At 51.2% G+C, this 26,686-nt stretch overlaps 1 protein-coding gene and 1 long non-coding RNA gene across 5 annotated transcripts in view; one reads left to right on the plus strand and one right to left on the minus strand.

Annotated features, from left to right (window-relative positions):
* The window catches only part of LOC308475372 (hemoglobin subunit beta-1-like), a 114,597-nt gene that overhangs the window by 66,226 nt on the left and 21,685 nt on the right, over nucleotides 1-26,686 (plus strand). The gene's annotated exons all lie outside the window — the stretch shown is intronic.
* Nucleotides 734-21,838, minus strand: LOC308475398. Of its 4 annotated transcripts, XR_013985139.1 has the most exons (6): nucleotides 21,828-21,838; nucleotides 9,205-9,398; nucleotides 8,919-9,046; nucleotides 2,920-3,381; nucleotides 2,622-2,797; nucleotides 734-958 (listed from the first exon to the last, which is right to left on the minus strand). It is a non-coding gene; the product is annotated as an uncharacterized lncRNA (long non-coding RNA). The 4 variants fall into 4 exon arrangements; XR_013985138.1 differs by lacking the exon at nucleotides 8,919-9,046; XR_013985140.1 differs by lacking the exons at nucleotides 9,205-9,398; nucleotides 21,828-21,838 and adding an exon at nucleotides 6,382-6,805 and having other exon boundaries at nucleotides 8,919-8,936.

Consider the following 26,686-nt stretch of genomic DNA (forward strand, 5'->3'; position numbering starts at 1 on the left):
CAGGGATTTCCATCCCGGATCACAAACCCCAAAAAGACATTATTGGATGGCCGCAGATCATGCCCTTTCAATACCCTCGGAAGCTTAAGGGAGACCTGCCCCTTTCCCCCCATAGAACTCCATCTGGGACCCCCAAAAGGCGACTTGCCAGCTTCGCTGCCCCCAAGGCGTTTTACTTTGGATCTGTTTGTTTGATGTTTCAATGAAGGTGGTAAACTCCTTTGATGTTATTATGGGTGTGAAATATGTTGGCGGGGGTGTTTATTGGGTTGATTTTGTTTTGTTTATGTGTTTTGTGGTTTTCTATCGTAACTGCATACTGTAAACCCCCAAATTTAATAAACAAATAAATGGATAAAATGAAATGAATTCCTCCCTCTCCCTGCCGATTCGGAGGCAGCTCCATCCCTGACACCCATCTGGAAAGAGGCAGGGAGGGGCATTGCGGGGGGAGAGTGGCCCTTGGGGGTCTCTCTGGGTGGCCCCTGTTGGTACCCCCACCCCTTATTCAGAGGGATGGATTCCAGAGCAGGGGAAGGGTCCGCATCCCCCTCTGAGTCTCTCACCCCCAATTTCTCTAGAGTAGGAAGAAGAGTGAGGGCAACAGACCAGAACTGGGTGGGGAGATGACCATCGAGACGGGGGAGGGGGCCTTGGAACATGGGGGGGGATCAGTCTGCCATGAGCATTGAGGACACAGGAAACCAGGTCATATTGCAGAGGGAGGTTATTAGAGGGTCAAGCGTCACATGGGGGCAAGAAGGGGTGGCCCCCACCCGGTGGGTGGAGAGTTCAGTAGGAGCTGGCCGCTTCTCCCTGGGGGTGTCTCAGTGGGACCGGCGGGCCAGCGCATGAGCCACCACCCTGAAAAGCTTGTGGAAGGCATGGTGGTAAGCAGGGGTGAATTCCTGTCCGGGGGAGGGGGTAGCACGATGATGACGAGGACATTGCCCAGGAGCTGGAAGAGAAAAGAGAGGGTGACTCCTTCTGCCGGGGGCCCATGTGTGAGTCACCCTCTCCCCACAACAGATCCCACAACGCATTCAACAGATTGAGGTTGAATCCTGACAAGACAGAAGCACTGTTTAGGGTGGACTTTGGGCAGGTGGGTATGGGGAACTCCCTGATCCTGAATGGGGTAACTGTGCCCCTGAAGGACCAGGTGCACACCCTGGGAGTAATTTTGGACTGACAGCTGTCCATAGAAGTGCAGGTCAATTCTGTGTCAGGGCAGCTATCTACCAGCTCCATCTGGTACGCAGGATGAGGCCCTGCCTGCCTACTGTAGGAGTGCAAATATCCAGAGTGTGGGGTCGGGTGGGATTACTATGAGGAATTATAAAATATGCATCAAGTCGTTGTGTCCACTATGAATGCATTGTGTTGACTGGGTTTGATTCATTGACAATAATTTCTGACCAAATCCCACAACCCTCTGCATCTCTGGCCATTTCCTCTACTGCCCATCTCTCTTGCTTGTCAAGTCACGTACACAGCCCAGTTGCTTTGCCAGGCAAGCATCCTGGGCCATAAAGATAGTGGGCAAGCTTCTTTGAAGTAGCTTTTCTGATGTGTTAATCTTAGGGCCAGGAAACAGGTCTCACACAAAGGTGGGAATGATCGCTGTCCTCCTGGCCATCCTTCTTCTCATGTGTATTGATTGTTTATGACCTCCGGGATTGCTGAATGCACTCCTTTGTAGTTTTCATTCATTTACCCAAATGTATGCATGCCTAACTAGTGTTTGTAGTTTAACTTTGTCCCTACGTGGGTTTGTTGAAATGCTCAGAAGAAATCTGATTGGTTCTTACGAACACTCTGTAAAAAGTTCTTTTGTGAATAAAACGACCTGGGCCAGGGGCTGGAGGCACACACACAGAGAGAGATTATTATACTCACCCTTCCCAAAGTCTTGCTGGTTCAAGCCTCTGTGTGTATTTGTATTAATCAGAGTTCAATCCTTCCTTTACTTTGGGAACGCCTCAGTGGACTGTCTGGCCAGAGTGGTCCATGCCCTGGTTATCTCCCGCTTGGACTACTGCAATGCACCTTTGAAGGTGCACAGGATGAGACCCTCCCTGACTGTCTGGCCAGAGTGGTGCATGCTCTAGTTATCTCCCACTTGGACTACTGCAATGCACTCTATGTGGGGCTACCTTTGAAGGTGATACGGAAACTGCAACAAATCCAGAATGCGGCAGCTAGACTGGTGATTGGGAGGGGCTGCTAAGACCACCGAGCACAATTCAAAGTTTTGGTGTTGACCTTGAAAGCTCTAAAAGGCCTCAGCCCTGTATACCCACAGGAGCGTCTCCCCCCACATTGTTCAGCCCAAACCCTGAGGTCCAGCTCCCTTCTGGCAGTTCCCTCACTGTGAGAGGTGAGGTTACAGGAAACCAGGCAGAGGGCCTTCTCGGTTGTGGCACCCGCCCTGTGGAATGCCCTCCCACCAGATGTCAAGGAAATAAAAAACTAACTGAAATCTGAAGGCAATCCTGTAGCAGGAAATTTTTAATGTCTAATGTTTTATGTCCTGTGAGCCACCCAGAGTGACACACACACACACGGCACCCCCAGTCCCCCCTGCCAGGCAGCCCCTTGGGGTGGGGGAGCAGCCTCACCCTGAAGTTGACGGGGTCCATGTGGAAATTGTTGCACAGCAGTTCAGGCAGCTTGGAAAAAGCCTCCTTGACCTCGTGCAAAGAGGGCTGGAGAGGTTCCTAATGAGAGGGCAGGGCTGGAGCGGTTCACGAAGCGAGCGAAGAGCCTCTGGCACCAGGGGTAGACCACCACCAGGCTGCAGAGAAGGAACAAAGGAAGGAAGGAAGGAAAAAGGGAGAGGCATGGATGGTTATTATCCAGGTGGAAAGAGGAGCACCTGCCCAACCTGCCTAGAGAGGCAACCACCCCTGGACTTACCAGCCAAGGACTTCTGCACTAATGACGGCCACATCCATATTCATGGTGATCTGCATCTCGGCCATGATGGCTGGCTGTGGGCTGGGAGCTTCTCTCGGCTGCTGGAGAAAACCTTCTGGGCTGAGCTGGAGCTTCTTCCAGGGCTGGAGCCTTTTATACCCTGCGCCAAAGCTCCTCCTCCCAGATTTACAGAAGCCGACCTGGTTTCTGATTTGATCTAAGAATGTCCTGCTTTTCCTTAAGACATGCCTATTTTCCCCTGAGAAATCCTGGAGGGTATGGAGTAATGCCACCCCTGTGCCAAGGAGACAAGCAAGTATAAAGGCTTTAGAAGACATCTGAAGGCAGCCCCAAAGGACCGTCTCCACCCCCATCGCTCAGCCCAGACATTGAGGTCCTCCTCCTCCGGTGATTCAGCTACAGGGTACCAGGCAAAGGGCCTTCTTGGCAGTGGCTCCCTCCCTGTGGAAAGACATCAGATGTCAACCTGGGTGGCCTGAAAGACGGACTAGACAGATTCATGGAGGAAAAGCTCTAATAATAATAATAATAAATTTTATTTATATCCCGCCCTCCCCAACCGAAGCCGGGCTCAGGGCGGCTAACAACAATAAAACAGTACAAAAGTACAGCACAAACAACACTCTAAAATCATTCATTATAAAATTAATTAATTCAAGCCACTGGCAACCATTGGGCCAGAGCTCCGCGAAGATTGCCGAGGGAGGGAGTCAGGCTGTGCCCTGGCCAAAGGCCTGGTGGAACAGCTCTGTCTTGCAGGCCCTGCGGAAAGATGTCAAGTCCCACAGGGCCCTGGTCTCTTGTGACAGAGTGTTCCACCAGATCGGAGCCACGGCTGAAAAAGCCCTAATGGCTCCTAGTCTGGCTGGCTCCGCTCTCCCTCCACCATCAGAGGCAGCGATGCTTCTGAATCCCACTTGCAGGAAACGGCGTCAAGGGAGAGGCTCTGGGGCTCCAATCCTGCTTGCCCATTGGGGTCCATAGTTGGCCATTGGGAGAAGAGGATTCTGGACTCGATGGGTCCCCTTTGGCCTGACCAAGAAGGCTCTGACTTTTGTCATTCCCAAGGAACTCTGGGAAATGGAGTTCTGTGAGGGACCACTAGGAATTTCCAAGAGAACTTTCAGCAGACATTCTAGACCTTCAAGTCCCCAGAATTCTGCAATTGTTTGTTAAATTTTCTCAAGCCTATAAAACTTGATTGTGTGTATTTGCCTTGACTGATTCAGGTGACCTTTCAAGGGGCGCAGAATCATCTTCCTCCTGAGAAATGCCTGCCTGTGGCCTCAACTTTTCTAGTTGTATGACTTTGGGTCACTTTAGAAGTCTCCAATTCTTTCGTCATTCCTGCTCCCTTTTGTACACCTCACCTGCTTCAAAGCCCATATTTCGAATGAAGCTCTTGCTCAGGGATGGGGAACCTGAGGTCTTCCGGATGTGGTCTGACTCTGCTTCCCATTGGCAGGCAGTGGGCTCCCAATCCCTGCCCTTGTTGAACCTCCCTGTCTTCCTACCCCTGCCGCTTCCAACTCTCCCTCTGCTGTTCTCTCCCCACGCTGTCAAACCTGAATGTGAGCTCCCTGGGGCAGAGTCCTGTCCTACATTCCAAGGACCCTCAATTGATACATGGTGAAGTAATAATCATCATCTGTAAGTGCACTTAATTATCCTCAATGGGCTCAATTATCCTCAAGTGATTGCAACTCTGTTTGCAATGCTTTCTTGGGCCCTGGTACAGATCAGGGCATGTGGCCAGGATTGCCCAGGGCCACCCCTGTCATTGGGAGTGAGGTGGCTGCTTCAGGGGCAGATGCTGGGCTGGAGGACACAGTGGTGAGGCATCGTAGGACAAACACAGCCTGCCACCCCCAAGCTGGCTTGCTGCCTTCAGGTGCAGGAGAGAACATTGTCCCATCTCCAGCACTGAAGAAAGAGATTGAGCTTCCAGCTGAATCACGGGAGCTGCAGTTTGTTAAGTACTGTGGCTCTTTGAGGGGGTAAACTACACTTCCCAGAAGTCTTTGGGGGAAATCATGTGCTTTCACTGTACGTTGAGTATAGAGCCTGAGAAGATTTGGGTTTCCCCATCCTTGCTGAGGGTGGGAACAAAACCCACCACCCTCATGCCTTGGCTGACCACCATCAGTGACAGAGCACTGGGCTAAATGGAGCTTGGTCCAATCGGACAGGGCAGTTTCAAATTTCCCAGGAACTCGCCCTAAAGCCCTGCCAGAGGTATCTATTTCTCTGTGATGGGAGTTACCTGTGAGTAAGACCCATCAAATTCAAGAAGACACCCATCTAGCTAGACACGCCGAGAACTGCGCTGTTACTTGTTGCCCTTAAATCCCATTTTTATTGGCCATGATTAACATGATTAACTTGATGGAAATCCCTGTCTCCCAGACGAAGCAGAGGCGAGGTTCTCCCCCAGTCCCAGGCTTGGAAGCAGCCGCTCCCCCTGTGGCTTTTGTCCTTCTGACTGCCAGCCAGGTGTCCTCGGGCGCAGAGCAAGCGCCTTCCTTGCACCCTCAGGCCATTCGCTGGCCCAGAAAGCTGTCTGGCTCCTTCAGCAAAGGATTTCAACCCTCGCTGGGTCCAGGAATGAGAAGGGACTCGCTCCAGCATCCTACTGGCTAAGCCACCCACCCCAAACTCAAAAGGATATTTCAGAATAAGATATTACATTCACAGGAGCAGAAGAAGACCTTTCCGTGGACCTTGGGCACAGTGGCTACCAGGCTCCTTTAAGCCAGCCCATGGCACACTGTCAAATGCCACATGGGGGGAAAGCCGGACCCCATCTTCTGGGGTCACACTCCTGCGTGAATCACGTGACCCACGCAAGGTCCCTGGTCCCCCCAATGTGCTTTTTTGAGGGGAGATCGCATTCCGACATCGCCTGAGAGCAGGGGCCCCCAAATGACTGCCATGCTCACGCAGGGAAATATGAGATGTCTCGTTTGTTCTGGCACAGTTGAGTGGATATGGTCTGAGCCACTGAGTGCCTGTGACTGGGGGAGGGGAGAGCAAAGCACGGGAAGGGGAGGGGGGCTGGGGGGCTTCCGTTGGACATCTGGTTGGCCAGTGGGAGCAACGGGAGCCCAGCTCTCCTCATTTGTTTATTTCCTTCATTCATGTGTATTTATAAAAACATTTCATATTTATTTATAAAAACATTTCATATTTATTTATAAAAATATTTGTACACCACTGTGTCATACAAAAGTATATCCAGGAGATTTACATCAGTAAAGACATACCGTAATACCTGTTTAACCTTTGAAAAAGTGAACAACAGACATCAATTAACCATTTGCAAAAGGATGCGTTCTTAATTGCCTGCACTGTCCGGGAGGAATAGAAATGTTTTCAGCAGGCAACTACAGCTTTGCATAGAAGGTGCCCCCTGAATCTCCAGTGGCAGAGAGTTCCACTGGCCTGAGGACATGAAAGGTTCAGTTTCTCTCTGTTGTCAAACGAGTCTCGCCCACAACCAGCGATGCTCCTGCAGACTGAGTTATGCTCCTTTAATTCCAATGCTTGCTTGGCGAAAGTTTATTTTTGCTGTGTCAGAATCGCTGCTGCTTGGGTGATCTGCAGCAGAGTCATTTTCACCTCCTCCTGAGCAACAGGTTGGCCTCTTGCAGCCGGAGCTATCAGGGGGAGCCAGGCCTGACTCAGCAGGAGGCTGGGCAGATCTGCAAAATCATCCCTGCATATGGAGCTCATGCAGCAAGCCAGGAGGGGGGGGGGAGAGCCCATGGGTGGTGAAGAGAAGGGGCTGCAGGATCAGGACCCTGAATCAGGGACCGTGCACCACAGCCTTCCAGAAAGGGATGCCTGAGCAGCTCCTGTTCCAGCCCTGTGAAGAAAGCAAGGGGAGCTCTGAGTGGAGAGGAGAGGCAGCCACAAGGCGCCATGATGGGACTGCATCATCATCATCATCATCATCCAAATTGTTAGGCCACCCTATACCCGCAGGTCTCAGGCGGTTTACAGGATAAAAGCACAACGTAAAAACACGAAATGCACATTGAAAACAGAAGCAGCCCAATATGTGCCATGGACTTGGGGAGTGTTGAAGGAGAGGCAGCTGTCGTCGGGTGCAGGCTAAAGGGGCAAGGAGACTTGCGCTCGAACCCCGCCAAAAAGCTCGCCTCTTTTTTGGCCTGCACACCTCCCAGGGTCTTTGTGGGGATTAATTGGGACAAGAAGACCCATATCCCAAACTCCTTCGCAGATTACTAGGACACAACGAGGATTGATAAACGAGAGACTACTCCTAGTTCTAAGCATGACATTCAAGGCAGGCCCTCCAAGCGTCCCTCTTTCCCAGTTTCTGATTTGATCCCGGAATGTCCCACTTTCCCTTAGGATATCCCTGTTTTCACCAGGGAAATGGTGGAGGGTATGGAGTTATGCAACCCCCGAGCCAAGGAAATAAGTAACTATACGACCTTTAGAAGACATCTGAAGGCAGCCCTGGAAAGGGAAGTTTTTGAATGTTTTATTGTGTTCTTGTATATGTTGGAAGCCGCTAAGAGTGGCTGCGGCAACCCAGTCAGATGGGTAGGGCATGATTTATATTCTCTTATGGAATAGGATGTCCCTATCTTCACCAGATGGAGAGGTATGTCAGGGCAGCCGGCACTTTGATGAAACAGCCACGTGGCATCCATTAAGAGGCACCGCTGCCCAATCGACTGTTTCAGCCCACTCCCCAGCCTGGTGCCAACGCCATGCAGCCCACAGTGTTTGCGCAACACACAAGTTACGACAGCCGTCCTTGGACTGAGTCCCACGTGCCGAGTTACTAGCAGAGCAGGTTGGGTTTGCAAGAGCCAAGAGATCCAGAAACTTAATCGTAGACCTGTAAGGACTCCAGGGGTCATCTAGTCCAGCCCCCTGCAACGCAGGAATCTCAGCTGAAGCATCCCTGGCAGTTGGCTATCCAAACTCTGTTTAAAAACCTCCAAGGAAGGAGAGTCCACCTCCGCTTGTGGGAGTCTGTTGCACTGCTGAACTGTTCTTACTGTCAGAGAGTGTTTCCAAATGATCAGCCGGAATCTCCTTTCTTGCATCTTGAAGCCTTTGGTTCGAGTCCTGCCCTCCAGAGCAGGAGAAAACAAGCACGCTCCCTCCTCCATGGGACAACCCTTGAGATATTTGAAGATGGCTCTCATATCTCCTCTCCGTCTCCTCTTCTCCAGGCTTCAACCGCTCCTCATACGGCTTGCCTTCCAGACCCTTGATCACCCTGGTCTCCCTCCTCTGCACACCTTCCAGCTTGTCCACATCCTTCTTAAACTGTGGTGGCCAGAAGTGGACACAGTGTTCCAGGTGTGGTCAGACCAAGGCAGAAGAGAGCAGGACTGTGACTTCCCTGGATCTGGACACTAGACTTCTGTGGAAGCAGACTAGAATAGCATTCCCTTTTTTTTGCTGCTGCATCACACTGTGGACTCATGTTGAGCTTGTGGTCCACCAAGACCCCTAGATCCTTTTCACATGTACTGCTAGTAAGCCAGGTCTCCCCCACATTACACTGATTTTTATTTCTCCATTCCAATTATGCATAAAATAGTCTTTTCAAGTCTTTTCTGCTTTTTCATATATTTCTTGATCATCTAATAAATTATCCTTCAGTCTCCAACGAAAAGTCTATTCCTATAATTTCACACAAAATTGGATTATGATCTGAAAGAGTTTTTGAATGTCTGTTAAGGTCATTTTGAATCCCGATTGTGTTTTCTGCGGCATTAGCTACCATTCCCAGTTTGGTGTCATCTGGAAATTGGATGAGCATCCCCTCAATTCCTTCATCCAGGTCCTTTATAAAGACGTCAAACAACAACAGACCCAGGAAGCACACTGCGCACACGACTTATCACTTCTCCCCAGGTTGATGAGGAACCATTAAGGAGTCCTCTTTGCGTTTGGTCTGTCAACCAGCTACCAATCCACCAAATAGTTACCTTGTTCAACCTCCATTTCAACAGCTTCCTCACTAGAATATCATGGGGGATTTTGTCAAAAGCCTCACTGAATTCAAGATACACTATGTCCACAGCATTCCCCTGATCCACCAAGTTTGTACCTCCGTCTAGAAAAGAGAAAAAATCAATCAGATTGGTCTGGCTGACTTATTTTGGGGAAACCTATGCTGGGTCTCAGTAATCGCAGCATCTTTTCCTAAACGCTCATAGACCGACTGTTGATATATCTAACAGGCTGAGCAAAAGAGCAACTGCTCTGGCTTACCTTCCGCTTCAGTTGGGGAACTCAAGCCCAGATCCTCAGTTATAGACGGCCCAGAGAGCCCTCTTGGCTCTGCAGATCAGCTCATCCAGCTGACGGGACAAATGACCTTCCAGCCATCTTCAGCAGCCAGGATCACATACCCTCCAGCATTTCTCTGATGATAAGAGGGCCGTCCATCAGGCTAGCAATTCCCTCTGCCAAAAGAGGAAGACAGCTGATTGACGGGCAGCTTTCAGGCCCTGATCATGCACAAGACCTTTGGTGCTGTTTTCTCACAGGAAAGTGTTTCTGGTTTGGTTTTGTTCAGAACTTTCCCCAGCCCTGCATCTGGCAACTGGTCAGTCAAATAACCAGGCAGCAACAGGACATAGAAACCCAACTCAAGTGCTTTTCATATCAACGTTGAGGATCTTTTATGCTTTGCAGTGCACCAGTTACTCCACTAATGTTTTGATTTGTTTTTGCTAAGGAATTATGGTGCATCAACACCAGAAACTTAAATCACCTGCAAATCACTCCTGCTCCTTGCACTAAATAACTTTGGGTGCCGTAGGTTTCTTGAGTTTATATTTCTGTTAAGAGACCGCTGACACTTTTACACGACTACACGCCCCAAGGTTGGTAGCAAGGATGAATCTTCAGTGGGAGATCTGCTCAGTTGTCCACTGGGTGCCGTCTGGGGGACAGCCTGTCCTTTGGGTTGTGGGGAATGAATTCAGCCACGGTCTGGGGGGGCATGTGTTCTTTCCCCATGAGCTCAAGCGTGTGCTGGGTGAATCCTCCGCAAAGGACACCCCCTTCCATCGCTGCTTTCTCTAGCAGCACTTGTCATGGCGGACTAGCATGGCCTTTCTTAATGGGGCTGCAACTTGCAAAGCTCATCAGGAGCATAATGGGGCAATGTATTAGGCACCTCTGAGAAGCCCAGAAATGCTGCCTGATGGTTAGCAATGAATAATCTAGCACAGTCCTTCAAAGGAAGTCCCTATTATTCCCATTTGACAGATAAGAACATACAATGGAATCCAAACTAAGTTTGTTGAGCTTAGAACTCATCAAGATCAAGTTAATCATGGCCAATACAAATGGGATTGTTATGTACTGAGTTGAATAGGATCCAAACTGTAGCAGTCTGATTGGTCCTAGAACAATAGGATCCAAAAGGCAGCAGTCTGATTGGTCCTAGAACAATAGGATTCAGAATGCAGCAGTCTGATTGGTCCTAGAACAATGCAGCAGTATGATTGGTTGGCAGGAACCACCCAATCCTGCTCCAGATAGAAGTGAATCCACAACCTGATTGGCTTACAGTAGAATTCCAGAATTAGCCAATCATGTGCAGCCCATTGTGTAAATAATGTATATAAAGCAGATACTGTGAGGGGACATTCATTCATTCCTCCTCACCACTATGAGCTGAATAAAGGGCATGAAATCACTTTGCGACTCTGAGTATATTTCACTGGCGACGAGGATGGGATCCCGCTGAGCTGACTGCCACACACAGCACCGCAGCACCGCCAACTGCCGCACCGCTGCCTCGCACCGTGTATCCAGGCTTCAGCTCCGGGGCACAAGGAACTCAGAATGGCAGCCAACAGCAGCTTCTCGCCATTCAACCCAGCATCTGGAGACTGGGAAGCGTACGCCTCCCGTTTCACCTTCCTCCTAGAAGCCAAAGGGGTCACCGACGAAGAAGACGCCAAGAAGAGGGCGATATTCTTCAGCGTCTGCGGAGAGGAGACGTTTGAAATCGCCCGGGCTCTCCTTGCGCCTGAAGACGTCGCTACTGTTCCATACAAAACAATAATGGAACAGCTGAAGGGGCACTTTTCGCCGCAGCCCTCAGTGGTGGCTCATCGAAATGCCTTCTACGCAAAGCGGCAAGCCCCTGGGGAAACCATAACTGGGTTTGTGACCTCTCTCCGCCAAGCCGCCCGGTTCTGCAACTTCTCAGAGCTGGAGAACATGCTTCGTGACCGCCTCGTCGGTGGCCTGAAGGATGAGAAGCTGCAACGACGCCTCTACGCTAAGAAGGACCTAACGTTCCAGGTCGCTCTGGAGGAGGCCCTGGCAACAGAAGCTGCCGAGAGGTCGACCCAAGAGGCACGGCCGAGCCTGCCATCCCAACCGAGGGTCCACCATGAAGACCTCACCGACGACTCAGGATCCAACAGGGAGGAGGTGCACCGAGTACAGCAGCGCACTCAAGCAGCGCACAGACCACAGCTGCCTCGACGAGAAGGAGGGAACTGCGCAAGCTGCGGGGAGAGTCACGAGAGGAGGACCTGCCGTTTCCGCAACGCAGAGTGCAGGCAGTGCAGAAAATCGGGACACATCGCCCGGGTGTGTCGGGCTCGGCCCACCCGACACCAGGCATCAGATGACCAATCCAAGAGCCCCAGGTCCCGGGGCCCAACGCACCAAGGCAACTCGACGGAGCTCACAGACTTCCAGGTATACCAGTTGCCCCACCCCAACGTAGAGAAAATTTATGTAGAGGTACAGATAGAGGGGGCCCCATGCCGCATGGAGCTTGACACGGGTTCAACTCTATCCATAATCTCGGCAAGGACCTTAAGGAAACTGTGTCCCACTGGGGGTCCCAAACTCAGGCCGGCCCCATTCACCCTCCGGGACTTCCAGAAACGTAAGGTCCCCACAATGGGGGTGGGGACCTTCAGGGTGCAATACCGAGGGCGGACGCGGCAACTGGACTTGCTTGTGGTCAAGGGCCCCTACATTAGCTTACTGGGATTGGCATGGTTTGGACCACTGGGGCTAGCTGTCACCGGGGTGAACCACACTAGCTTACAAGTGGACGTGGACGCCATATGCAAGGAATTTCCAGGGGTTTTCGATGGGAAATTGGGACAGTATACGGGCCCCCCCATTGCGCTACAGCTTGACCCCGCAGTACGACCGGTCAGGCTCAAGGCCCGCCGGGTCCCGTTCGCCTTGAAACCCCGTATAGACGAGGAATTGGACCGACTCGTAGAGCAAGGAGTGCTGGAGCCGGTGCCTAATGCTCCCTGGGAAACCCCAATCGTCACACCCGTCAAGCCTAATGGTTCGGTCCGCATCTGCGCAGACTACAAATGTACCATAAACAAGGCCCTCACGGCCCACGCATACCCAGTGCCAGTGGTCAGCCATGTCCTTGCCACCCTGGCTGGGTCGAAAATTTTTGGCAAGCTGGACTTGGCCCAAGCATATCAACAGCTGCCAGTAGATGAGGCCACAGCAGAGGCACAGACGATTGTGACGCACAGAGGAGCGTTCAGGGTAAAGCGGCTGCAATTCGGTGTCAGCGTGGCACCAGGCATATTCCAGAATATAATGGACTCTCTCCTTAAAGGGATTCCTGGCGTCACCCCCTTCTTCGATGATGTGTTGATTGCCGGCCCCACACCAGAGGAGTTTGAGGACCGCCTCCGCACCGTTCTGCACCGTTTCCAGACGGCGGGTCTCAAGGTGAAGCGGGAAAAATGTCTACTAGGAGTGCCTCAGGTGGACTTTCTGGGATTTATGGTGGACGCAGAAGGGGTCCACCCGACTGGGGACAAGGTACGGGCCATTTGTGATGCCCCAGCGCCCAAGAGCAAGACTGAACTTCAGGCCTTCTTGGGGCTATTGAACTTTTACCATTCCTTCCTTCCCCACAAGGCGGCGGTAGCGGAGCCCCTACACAGACTCCTGGACAAGCGGGCCCCTTGGGTGTGGGGCCAGCGCCAGGAGGCCGCATTCCAGGCAGTCAAGGACTTGCTTGTCTCAAACTCGGTCTTGGCACACTTCGACGAGAGGCTGCCGGTGGTGCTAGCATGCGACGCCTCACCCTATGGCATTGGAGCTGTCCTGGGGCACCAACTCCCGGATGGAAGAGAGGTACCGGTGGCGTACTTTTCCCAGACACTCAACACAACCGAGCGGAACTACTCGCAAATCGACAAGGAGGGTCTGGCAATCGTAAAGGGAGTAAAAAAATTCCATGATTTCTTGTACGGGCGGCCCTTCACCGTGGTGACTGACCACAAGCCGTTGCTTGGCTTGTTTGCCCCCGAAAAGCAGACCCCCCAAGTGCTGTCTCCTCGCGTCCTCAGGTGGTCAATTTTCCTTGCCAGCTACCAGTATGCACTGATTCACCGACCTGGGAAGGCGATGGGCCATGCGGACGCCCTCAGCAGGCTACCACTACCGGAAACAGGCCCTGACCCAGCACCTGCACAAGAGGTTATGAGCCTGGAGCTGCTTCCCGACCGCCCCATTCAGGCACAAGAAGTTGCACACCATTCCAAGAAAGATAGGGTCATCTCCCGGGTCCTGGACTGGGTGTGGAGGGTGAAATATACTCAGAGTCGCAAAGTGATTTCATGCTCTTTATTCAGCTCATAGTGGTGAGGAGGAATGAATGAATGTCCCCTCACAGTATCTGCTTTATATACATTATTTACACAATGGGCTGCACATGATTGGCTAATTCTGGAATTCTACTGTAAGCCAATCAGGTTGTGGATTCACTTCTATCTGGAGCAGGATTGGGTGGTTCCTGCCAACCAATCATACTGCTGCATTGTTCTAGGACCAATCAGACTGCTGCATTCTGAATCCTATTGTTCTAGGACCAATCAGACTGCTGCCTTTTGGATCCTATTGTTCTCAGTACATAACACCCCTCCCCTCTAAGTTCCAGTCCTGCCCGGGAGGTCGCATTCATAGTCCTCAAGGTATGCCGGCGGCCTACGTGTGCGTTGTGGCCTGGGGTGTTCCCTGGTCCGGGCTCCGGGTTCTGGCTCGTGTTCCAAGGATGCTGGCTGTGATGCGGCTGTTTGGTCTGGTGCAACCGGCTCGCTCAGTCGTGGTTCTGGTTCCGGTGTCCTTTCGGCCTCACGGGTCCTCTCTGTATTTACTGATTCTGCCTCTCCTGCTGGCCCCTCCTGCTCTATGGGCCTCACTGCCCCGCTGTTCCCTTGGGACTCCTCTGACCTGTCCTCCTCCTGGTTTTCTCCCGGGAATCGTCGCCGTATCTGGTCGCAGTGGCGGCGCCAGCATTGCCCCCCATCCGTTAGCACCTCGTACGACACGGGGCCAGTGACCCTGGTGATTGTGGCGGGTACCCATGCTGGGCCTGCCCCAAAATTCTTTGCGTACACTGGGTCCTGGGCCTCGAAGGTCCGGGGGTTCCTGCCTTCCCCCACCACTACCTCATCCTGAGCTCTATCGGGGTGAAGGCGGTCCAATCTGATTGCAAGGCGCCGACCCATTAGTAGTTCAGCGGGGCTCCGGCCAGTCGTTGAGCTGGGGGTGCTGTGCTGTGCTAGAAGGAATGTGGCAAGGCGGTACTCCCAGTCCCCTTGCGTCATGCGGCGAAGGGTGTCCTTGGTGGTCCGCACCATGCGTTCTGCTTGGCCATTGGTGGCAGGGTGGAACGGCGCCGAACGGATGTGGCGGATGGCGTTCTGCGCTGTGAAGGTTTGGAATTCTCCTGACGTAAATGCAGTCCCGTTGTCTGAGACGAGAGTGTCAGGGAGCCCGTGGGTTGCAAACAGCCTGCGTAGTACCCGGATGGCTGCGGACGTGGAAGTGGACGGTACCAGTGCGACTTCCAGCCATTTGGTGTAGGAGTCCACCACTATGAAGAATGTTTTCCCCTGAAAGGGGCCAGCGAAATCCACATGCAGGCGTGACCATGGTGCTCGGGCGGACTCCCAGGACTGGACTGGGGCCCTTGGGGGATCTGGGCGGGATTCTTGGCAGGCCTGGCAGTGTTTGACCCAGGCCTCTATCTCTCCATCGATCCCCGGCCACCACACATAACTCCTGGCAAGGGCCTTCATTCTTACTACCCCTGGATGTGTCTCGTGTAGGGCTGTGAGGACCCTTTTGCAGAGGGGCTGGGGAACAACGACTCTGCTTCCCCATAACAGGCACCCCTTGTGGGCCGACAGTTCATGTTTGCGGGTTGTGTAGCCGGCGAATTCTGGCCCGGGGCTGCTGCTGGGCCATCCCCTCCACACCCAGTTCAGGACCCGGGAGATGACCCTATCTTTCTTGGAATGGTGTGCAACTTCTTGTGCCTGAATGGGGCGGTCGGGAAGCAGCTCCAGGCTCATAACCTCTTGTGCAGGTGCTGGGTCAGGGCCTGTTTCCGGTAGTGGTAGCCTGCTGAGGGCGTCCGCATGGCCCATCGCCTTCCCAGGTCGGTGAATCAGTGCATACTGGTAGCTGGCAAGGAAAATTGACCACCTGAGGACGCGAGGAGACAGCACTTGGGGGGTCTGCTTTTCGGGGGCAAACAAGCCAAGCAACGGCTTGTGGTCAGTCACCACGGTGAAGGGCCGCCCGTACAAGAAATCATGGAATTTTTTTACTCCCTTTACGATTGCCAGACCCTCCTTGTCGATTTGCGAGTAGTTCCGCTCGGTTGTGTTGAGTGTCTGGGAAAAGTACGCCACCGGTACCTCTCTTCCATCCGGGAGTTGGTGCCCCAGGACAGCTCCAATGCCATAGGGTGAGGCGTCGCATGCTAGCACCACCGGCAGCCTCTCGTCGAAGTGTGCCAAGACCGAGTTTGAGACAAGCAAGTCCTTGACTGCCTGGAATGCGGCCTCCTGGCGCTGGCCCCACACCCAAGGGGCCCGCTTGTCCAGGAGTCTGTGTAGGGGCTCCGCTACCGCCGCCTTGTGGGGAAGGAAGGAATGGTAAAAGTTCAATAGTCCCAAGAAGGCCTGAAGTTCAGTCTTGCTCTTGGGCGCTGGGGCATCACAAATGGCCCGTACCTTGTCCCCAGTCGGGTGGACCCCTTCTGCGTCCACCATAAATCCCAGAAAGTCCACCTGAGGCACTCCTAGTAGACATTTTTCCCGCTTCACCTTGAGACCCGCCGTCTGGAAACGGTGCAGAACGGTGCGGAGGCGGTCCTCAAACTCCTCTGGTGTGGGGCCGGCAATCAACACATCATCGAAGAAGGGGGTGACGCCAGGAATCCCTTTAAGGAGAGAGTCCATTATATTCTGGAATATGCCTGGTGCCACGCTGACACCGAATTGCAGCCGCTTTACCCTGAACGCTCCTCTGTGCGTCACAATCGTCTGTGCCTCTGCTGTGGCCTCATCTACTGGCAGCTGTTGATATGCTTGGGCCAAGTCCAGCTTGCCAAAAATTTTCGACCCAGCCAGGGTGGCAAGGACATGGCTGACCACTGGCACTGGGTATGCGTGGGCCGTGAGGGCCTTGTTTATGGTACATTTGTAGTCTGCGCAGATGCGGACCGCACCATTAGGCTTGACGGGTGTGACGATTGGGGTTTCCCAGGGAGCATTAGGCACCGGCTCCAGCACTCCTTGCTCTACGAGTCGGTCCAATTCCTCGTCTATACGGGGTTTCAAGGCGAACGGGACCCGGCGGGCCTTGAGCCTGACCGGTCGTACTGCGGGGTCAAGCTGTAGCGCAATGGGGGGGCCCGTATACTGTCCCAATTTCCCATCGAAAACCCCTGGAAATTCCTTGCATATGGCGTCCACGTCCACTTGTAAGCTAGTGTGGTTCACCCCGGTGACAGCTAGCCCCAGTGGTCCAAACCATGCCAATCCCAGTAAGCTAATGTAGGGGCCCTTGACCACAAGCAAGTCCAGTTGCCGCGTCCGCCCTCGGTATTGCACCCTGAAGGTCCCCACCCCCATTGTGGGGACCTTACGTTTCTGGAAGTCCCGGAGGGTGAATGGGGCCGGCCTGAGTTTGGGACCCCCAGTGGGACACAGTTTCCTTAAGGTCCTTGCCGAGATTATGGATAGAGTTGAACCCGTGTCAAGCTCCATGCGGCATGGGGCCCCCTCTATCTGTACCTCTACATAAATTTTCTCTACGTTGGGGTGGGGCAACTGGTATACCTGGAAGTCCGTGAGCTCCGTCGAGTTGCCTTGGTGCGTTGGGCCCCGGGACCTGGGGCTCTTGGATTGGTCATCTGATGCCTGGTGTCGGGTGGGCCGAGCCCGACACACCCGGGCGATGTGTCCCGATTTTCTGCACTGCCTGCACTCTGCGTTGCGGAAACGGCAGGTCCTCCTCTCGTGACTCTCCCCGCAGCTTGCGCAGTTCCCTCCTTCTCGTCGAGGCAGCTGTGGTCTGTGCGCTGCTTGAGTGCGCTGCTGTACTCGGTGCACCTCCTCCCTGTCGGATCCTGAGTCGTCGGTGAGGTCTTCATGGTGGACCCTCGGTTGGGATGGCAGGCTCGGCCGTGCCTCTTGGGTCGACCTCTCGGCAGCTTCTGTTGCCAGGGCCTCCTCCAGAGCGACCTGGAACGTTAGGTCCTTCTTAGCGTAGAGGCGCCGTTGCAGCTTCTCATCCTTCAGGCCACCGACGAGGCGGTCACGAAGCATGTTCTCCAGCTCTGAGAAGTTGCAGAACCGGGCGGCTTGGCGGAGAGAGGTCACAAACCCAGTTATGGTTTCCCCAGGGGCTTGCCGCTTTGCGTAGAAGGCATTTCGACGAGCCACCACTGAGGGCTGCGGCGAAAAGTGCCCCTTCAGCTGTTCCATTATTGTTTTGTATGGAACAGTAGCGACGTCTTCAGGCGCAAGGAGAGCCCGGGCGATTTCAAACGTCTCCTCTCCGCAGACGCTGAAGAATATCGCCCTCTTCTTGGCGTCTTCTTCGTCGGTGACCCCTTTGGCTTCTAGGAGGAAGGTGAAACGGGAGGCGTACGCTTCCCAGTCTCCAGATGCTGGGTTGAATGGCGAGAAGCTGCTGTTGGCTGCCATTCTGAGTTCCTAGTGCCCCGGAGCTGAAGCCTGGATACACGGTGCGAGGCAGCGGTGCGGCAGTTGGCGGTGCTGCGGTGCTGTGTGTGGCAGTCAGCTCAGCGGGATCCCACCTTCGTCGCCAGTGAAATATACTCAGAGTCGCAAAGTGATTTCATGCTCTTTATTCAGCTCATAGTGGTGAGGAGGAATGAATGAATGTCCCCTCACAGTATCTGCTTTATATACATTATTTACACAATGGGCTGCACATGATTGGCTAATTCTGGAATTCTACTGTAAGCCAATCAGGTTGTGGATTCACTTCTATCTGGAGCAGGATTGGGTGGTTCCTGCCAACCAATCATACTGCTGCATTGTTCTAGGACCAATCAGACTGCTGCATTCTGAATCCTATTGTTCTAGGACCAATCAGACTGCTGCCTTTTGGATCCTATTGTTCTCAGTACATAACAGAGGGGATGGCCCAGCAGCAGCCCCGGGCCAGAATTCGCCGGCTACACAACCCGCAAACATGAACTGTCGGCCCACAAGGGGTGCCTGTTATGGGGAAGCAGAGTCGTTGTTCCCCAGCCCCTCTGCAAAAGGGTCCTCACAGCCCTACACGAGACACATCCAGGGGTAGTAAGAATGAAGGCCCTTGCCAGGAGTTATGTGTGGTGGCCGGGGATCGATGGAGAGATAGAGGCCTGGGTCAAACACTGCCAGGCCTGCCAAGAATCCCGCCCAGATCCCCCAAGGGCCCCAGTCCAGTCCTGGGAGTCCGCCCGAGCACCATGGTCCCGCCTGCATGTGGATTTCGCTGGCCCCTTTCAGGGGAAAACATTCTTCATAGTGGTGGACTCCTACACCAAATGGCTGGAAGTCGCACTGGTACCGTCCACTTCCACGTCCGCAGCCATCCGGGTACTACGCAGGCTGTTTGCAACCCACGGGCTCCCTGACACTCTCGTCTCAGACAACGGGACTGCATTTACGTCAGGAGAATTCCAAACCTTCACAGCGCAGAACGCCATCCGCCACATCCGTTCGGCGCCGTTCCACCCTGCCACCAATGGCCAAGCAGAACGCATGGTGCGGACCACCAAGGACACCCTTCGCCGCATGACGCAAGGGGACTGGGAGTACCGCCTTGCCACATTCCTTCTAGCACAGCACAGCACCCCCAGCTCAACGACTGGCCGGAGCCCCGCTGAACTACTAATGGGTCGGCGCCTTGCAATCAGATTGGACCGCCTTCACCCCGATAGAGCTCAGGATGAGATAGTGGTGGGGGAAGGCAGGAACCCCCGGACCTTCGAGGCCCAGGACCCAGTGTACGCAAAGAATTTTGGGGCAGGCCCAGCATGGGTACCCGCCACAATCACCAGGGTCACTGGCCCCGTGTCGTACGAGGTGCTAACGGATGGGGGGCAATGCTGGCGCCGCCACTGCGACCAGATACGGCGACGATTCCCGGGAGAAAACCAGGAGGAGGACAGGTCAGAGGAGTCCCAAGGGAACAGCGGGGCAGTGAGGCCCATAGAGCAGGAGGGGCCAGCAGGAGAGGCAGAATCAGTAAATACAGAGAGGACCCGTGAGGCCGAAAGGACACCGGAACCAGAACCACGACTGAGCGAGCCGGTTGCACCAGACCAAACAGCCGCATCACAGCCAGCATCCTTGGAACACGAGCCAGAACCCGGAGCCCGGACCAGGGAACACCCCAGGCCACAACGCACACGTAGGCCGCCGGCATACCTTGAGGACTATGAATGCGACCTCCCGGGCAGGACTGGAACTTAGAGGGGAGGGGTGTTATGTACTGAGTTGAATAGGATCCAAACTGTAGCAGTCTGATTGGTCCTAGAACAATAGGATCCAAAAGGCAGCAGTCTGATTGGTCCTAGAACAATAGGATTCAGAATGCAGCAGTCTGATTGGTCCTAGAACAATGCAGCAGTATGATTGGTTGGCAGGAACCACCCAATCCTGCTCCAGATAGAAGTGAATCCACAACCTGATTGGCTTACAGTAGAATTCCAGAATTAGCCAATCATGTGCAGCCCATTGTGTAAATAATGTATATAAAGCAGATACTGTGAGGGGACATTCATTCATTCCTCCTCACCACTATGAGCTGAATAAAGGGCATGAAATCACTTTGCGACTCTGAGTATATTTCAGGGATTTAAGGGCAACAAGTAACAGCGCAGTTGTCGGCGTGTCTAGCTAGAGGGGTGTCTTCTTGAATTTGATGGGTCTTACTCACAGGTACTGTGATACGGGTGGCGCTGTGGGTCAAACCACAGAGCCTAGGACTTGCAGATCAGGAGGTCGGCGGTTCAAATCCCCGCGACGGGGTGAACTGCCATTGCTCGGTCCCTGCTCCTGCCAACCCAGCAGTTCAAAATCATGTCAAAGTGCAAGTAGATAAATAGGTACCGCTCCGGTGGGAAGGTAAACAGTGTTTCCGTGCACAGCTCTGGTTCACCAGAAGCGGCTTAGTCATGCTGGCCACATGACCCGGAAACTATATGCCGGCTCTCTCAGCCAATAAAGGAAGATGAGCGCCACAACCCCAGAGTCTGCCATGACTAGACCTAATGGTCAGGGGTCCCTTTACCTTTACATTTTTACTCACAGGTAACTCCCATCACAGAGGAATAGATACCTCTGGCAGGGCTTTAGGGCGAGTTCCTGGGAAATTTGAAACTGCCCTGTCAGATTGGACCAAGATCCATTTAGCCCAGTGCTCTGTCACTGATGGTGGTCAGCCAGGGCATGAGGGTGATGGGTGTTGTCCCCACCTGCAGCCACGATGGGAGGATAATTAAGGATAATTATCTTAATTATCCATAATTAATTAACGCTTAATTAATTAACGCTTAATTAAAGCTTGAGGATAATTAAGCCCATTGAGGATAATTAAGTGTACTTACAGATGATGATTATTATGATGATTATTACTTCACCATTTATCAATTGAGGGCCCTTGGAATGTCGGACAGGACTCTGCCCCAGGGAGCTCACATTCAGGTTTGACAGCGTGGGGAGAGAACAGCAGAGGGAGAGTTGGAAGCGGCAGGGGTAGGAAGACAGGGAGGTTCAACAAGGGCAGGGATTGGGAGCCCACTGCCTGCCAATGGGAAGCAGAGTCAGACCACATCCGGAAGACCTCAGGTTCCCCATCCCTGTGCCAGAGCTGCGTTCAAAATATGGGCCCCAGGATCTGGACCTCAGAGTCTGGGCTGAACAATGGGGGTGGAGACGCTCCTGTGGGTATACAGGGCTGAGGCCTTTTAGGGCTTTCAAGGTCAACACCAAAACTTTGAATTGTGGTCGGCAGTCTTAGCAGCCCCTCCCAGTCACCAGTCTAGCTGCCGCATTCTGGATTTGTTGCAGTTTCCGTATCACCTTGAAAGGTAGCCCCACATAGAGTGCATTGCAGTAGTCCAAGTGGGAGATAACTAGAGCATGCACCACTCTGGCCAGACAGTCAGGGAGGGTCTCATCCTGTGTACCAGATGGAGCTGGGAGACAGCCTCTCTGGACACAGAATTAACCTGCACCTCCATGGACAGCTGTGAGTCCAAAATGACTCCCAGGCTGTGCACCTGGTCCTACAGAGGCACAGTAGCCCCATTCAGGACCAGGGAGTCCCCCACACCTGCCCGTTCCCTGTCCCCCAAGAACAGTACTTCTGTCTTTTCAGCATTCAACCTCAGTCTGTTGAATCCGTTGTGGGATCTGTTGTGGGTAGAGGGCGACCCACACATGAGCCCCCTGGCAAAAGGAGTCACCCTCTCTTTTCTCTTCTAGCACCAGGGCGAAGTCCTCATCACCCTCCTGGCTGCCGACTTTAGGAAGGAATTCAGCCCTGCTTACCACCATGCCTTCCACAAGCTGGTTGGGGTGGTGGCACATGCGCTGGCCTGCCGGTCCCACTGACACCCCCCCAGGGAGAAGCGGCCGCCTCCTGCTGATCTCGCCACCCCCCAGGGAAGAAGAGGAGCCTTCCTTTGTCCAGTGCTTCTTCCTGCTTCTTCCATGTGGTAGTTTGAAGTCTTATTGCAACAATAAAGATCAGGCTAAGTGGCTGCTCTTTTGCTCCAATACTCTTGACTGGGGTCTTTGTTTGACAATCCAAGTGAGCCTGGGGGATGTTCCTGTAACAGGAGGTATGTCAGGGGAGCCGACACTTTGATGCAACAGCCACGTGGCATCCATTAAGAGGGACCGCTGCCCAATCGACTGTTTCAGCCCACTCCCCAGCCTGGTGCCAACACCATGCCGCCTAAAGAGTTCGTGCAACACACAAGTTACGACAGCCGTCCTTGCACTGAGGCCCACATGCCGAGTTACTAGCAGAGCAGGTTGGCTTTGCAAGAGCCAAGATGAAATATGCTCGGAGTCGTGTGTGGATTTCATGCTCTTTATTCAGCTCATAATAGTGAGGAATGAAAGTTCCCCCAAAGTATCTGCTTTATATACATTATTTACACAATGGGTTGCATGTGATTGGCTAATTCCAGGATTCTCCTGTAGGCCAATCAGGTTGCTGATTCACTTCCACCTGGAGTTGAATTGGGTGGCTCCTGCGGACCAATCAGACTGCTGCATTTTGTTTTTGTTTTTTAAGAATAATTTTTAATTAAGTGACCAATCACATCAAATCAAACCAAATTACATAAATTCCAAATTACACAGCCGAATTTCAAATTTTTGTTGGGGGTACCCATATTTCAAGTTCCGAAGGGATCCAATCAACTTCTTGCTTCTTACTGCTGTTTTAATGTCCACAAATCTAACCTTACGATGTTCACAGTACTATCCAGTCCTTTCTTATTATTTTTCCACATCTCTTGTTGTTATTTTCATATATTTTTCCTTTCTCTTTGTGACCTCTGATAGTCTCCGCAAGCTGGTTAGAACAGTTTGTAATCCTGCGTGGATATTTTTTTTTTTAATCCAGTAGCCATATCTAGACGTTTTCCATATAACATCACTTCCATACATCAAAACAGTCTTAGCGTCATTAATCTTCACCAATCTGCCTCCTTCCTCAAAACCTCTGAGGAGATTCACTAGGAATGCAGTCTGAAAACAAGTCCATTCTTCCTCCCGGCTATAAATCCTTTGGCAAGATGGTGACTCCGAATTAATTGCTGCGCCATTCCCAAAAGCTCTTATTGCTTCTCGGTCTCCATAAAGCATACTTTTGGTTAAAGTTTATCTCCACACAGACCTTAATCATCCTGCTTGGGTCAGTTCAACCGACGGTTCTAATGAGGAGGGGTTCTTGTAAATCACATAAAAGGAAAGTAAAAAAGGTCGTCCCCCCCATTCAGCCCCGTTGTCAACATACCCCGCCTTTAGTGTATCTTCATCGTAAAATATTCCTGTTTCTCCAGCCCGTCGTCTTCTTTCGCAGAGGTCACTTAGGTAAATTAGCAGACTTCACTCCCCTTCTTCACTTGAAATATGTGCATTTGCTTCTTTTGTAATTAATTATTCCAAATTGCTGAAACTAGTGCCCGATCAGAGACAGCGTCCAGGAGAGCCGAGGTCCACACAGGGGCATTCTGCCTAGGGCCCTCACCCCCTTCTTTCGAATTAAGGGGTGATTTATGGGCACAGCAGGCAAGGGCAGTGTTCCCCATTTCCTTGGGGCAACAAGGGAGGCTGCCTACTCCCATAACAGCCTCTTAATTTCCCCGTGTGGGTCGAAGAGATGGTATTGTGGGCCATCTTCCAATGCGCCCCCTAGTGGCCCCCAGACTGCTGCATTTTGGATCCTATTCAACTCAGTACATAACACAAGAGATCCAGAAACTGAATCACAGGGCTGTAAGGGACTCCAAGGGTCATTTAGTCCAACCCCCTGCAATGCAGGAATCTCAGCAGGACAGAGGGCCATCCAACCTCTGCTTCAAAACCTCCAAGGAAGGAGAGTCCACCTTCTCCCAAGAGAGACCGTTCCACTGCCAAACAGCTCTTACTGTCAGAAAGCTTTTCTGAACATTTAGTTGGAATCTCCTTTCTTGATACTTGAAGCCATTGGTTTGACTCCTACCCTCCAGAGCAGGAGAAAACAAGGTTGTTCCCTCTTCCATGGGACAACCCTTGAGATATTTGAATATGGCTATCGTATCTCCTCTCAGTCTCCTCTTCTCCAGGCTGATCATACCCAGCTCCTTCAACCGCTCCTCATACGGCTTACCTTCCAGACCCTTGATCATCCTGGTCACCCTCCTCTGCACACCTTCCAGCTTGTCCACATACTTCTTATTAAACTGTGGTGACCAGAAGTGGACACCGTTTCCAGGTGTGGTCTGCCCAAGGCAGAAGAGAGCAGGACTTTGACTTCTCTTGATCTGGACGCTAGACTTTTGTGGATGCAGCCTAGAACAGCATTAGCTTTTTGCTGCTGCATCACAGTGTGGACTCATGTTGAGCTTGAGGTCCACCAAGACCCCTAGATCCTTTTCAAATGCACTGCTAGTAAGCCAGGTCTCCCCCATCCTATATTTGTGCATCTGGTTCTTCCTGCCTAAGTCCACAACCTTATAATACATTTGTCCCTGTTGAAATTCATCTGGTTAGCTTGTGCCCAGTTCTCCAATCTGTTAAGGCCATTTTTTTTTTGTTTTAATATTTTTTATTAAATTTTACACAGATTTTCCAGCACAACATAACAAATTTTTGGCTGTCACAGCCCCGGACTTCCTTCAACCCCTTCTAAAGGTTTTTTTAGTTATGCATTACTATGCTTATTGTTGTAAATCCAGTCTTACATCATCTTAGTCCTTTTCACACACACACAAAAATCAGCTAATCTTAGTCCTTTTCACAAAAATTTGAATAGTCCACCTTACAAAGCTTCTTGCAAATCTACAAGTGATGTTAAGTAATTACTATTGTCTTTCAAATACAACATACCGTATTTTTCGCTCTATAAGACGCACCAGACCACAAGACGCACCTAGTTTTTGGAGGAGGAAAACAAGAAAAAAAATATTCTGAATCTCAGAAGCCAGAACAGCAAGAAGGATCGCTGCGCAGCAAAAGCAGCAATCCTTCTTGCTGTTCTGGCTTCTGGGATAGCTGCGCAGCCTGCATTCGCTCCATAAGACGCACACACATTTCCCCTTACTTTTTAGGAGGGAAAAAGTGAGTCTTATGGAGCAAAAAATACGGTAAATTTCTTCCAGTCCTTTTCAAAAGTCTGGTCCTGCTGGTTTCGAATTTTCCCTGTAAGTCTTGCCAGCTCGGCGTAGTCCATCAATTTTATTTGCCACTCCTCTTTTGTTGGTATTTCTTCTTGCTTCCATCTTTGGGCTAGTAATATCCTTCCTGCACTAGTTGCATACAAAAACAGGTTTTTCCCCAAAAAAATTTTAATTAATTTTCACAAAATTATAAACAAACAAACAGACAAAAATCATAACCTTATTAAAATTACACTTATTAACATTGTTAAGTGGCTTCCTCGCTTCCCCTTGGTTGAATTTCCATGCATATCCTTTTAACGGCTTTCCAAATCATAATTCTTATGAACTTAACTTAGTCTATTAACATCCTTATATCTTATCAATTCAAAATTAAACATGTTCAGCATCACTTAACTTATATTAATTCCTAAGCCAATCTGTTTCCTGCAAGCTATTTCCAATTAATTTAACTTCACAAATTTAGCTAAATAATCATAAAATTTTGTCCATTCTTCCGGATACTCCTCCTTCTTCTGGCAGCAGACTCTTCCGGTTAGGTCAGCTAGCTCCGAAAAATCCATCATCTTCATCTGCCATTCTTCCACCATCGGTAATTCTTGGGTTTTCCACTTTTTAGCTAATAATATTCGAGCAAGAGTTGTTGCATACAAAAACAACTTAAGATCTTTCTTGGGCAATTCCAAACCTGTTATTCCAAGAAGAAAGGCCTCTGGTTTCTTTATAAATGTATATTTCAACATTATTTTCAGTTCATTATAAATATTTTCCCAGAAGTCTTTCACCTTGGGGCAGGTCCACCACATGTGGTAAAAAGTTCCTTCCTTTTCTTTGCATTTCCAACATAAATGATCACAGTTATGATATATCTTTGCTAATTTAACAGGAGTCAAATACCATGTGTACATCAGTTTCATTATATTTTCCTTTAACACAGTATAGTGGTACCTTGGGTTAAGTACTTAATTTGTTCCGGAGGTCTGTTTTTAACCTGAAACTGTTCTTAACCTGAAGCACCACTTAGTTAATGGGGCCTCCTCCTGCTGCTGAGCACGATTTCTGGGTTAGCGGAGTCTGTAACCTGAAGCGTATGTAACCCGAGGTACCACTGTACATGCAGTGAACCTTACCCCTTTCTTCCACAGTCTTTCCCAATCCTCAAACATTATATTGTGTCCTACGTCTCTTGCCCAATCTATCATCACAGATTTAACTTGTTCATCTTCTGTATGCCACTCCAACAATTAACTTACACATTTTCGACAAATTTTTTACCTTTATTATCCAACTACTGCGTCTCCACCTTGGATTTTTCAGAAGCAAAACCATTTTTCTTATCCATTTTATACAATTAATTTGGTGGTAATGTAACCAGTTTAACTTATCTTTAATTTGTTCAAATGGTTTTAATTTATATCCTTCTTCATCTTCCAACAATAAATCAGAATATCTCAACCATTTGGTATCCATATCTAACTATTTCTGGGCCTTTGCCTCCATTGGTGAAAGCCATCT

Source organism: Podarcis pityusensis (genome assembly GCF_964106645.2).
Source record: "Podarcis pityusensis genome assembly, chromosome: 4".
NCBI lineage: Eukaryota > Metazoa > Chordata > Lepidosauria > Squamata > Lacertidae > Podarcis > Podarcis pityusensis.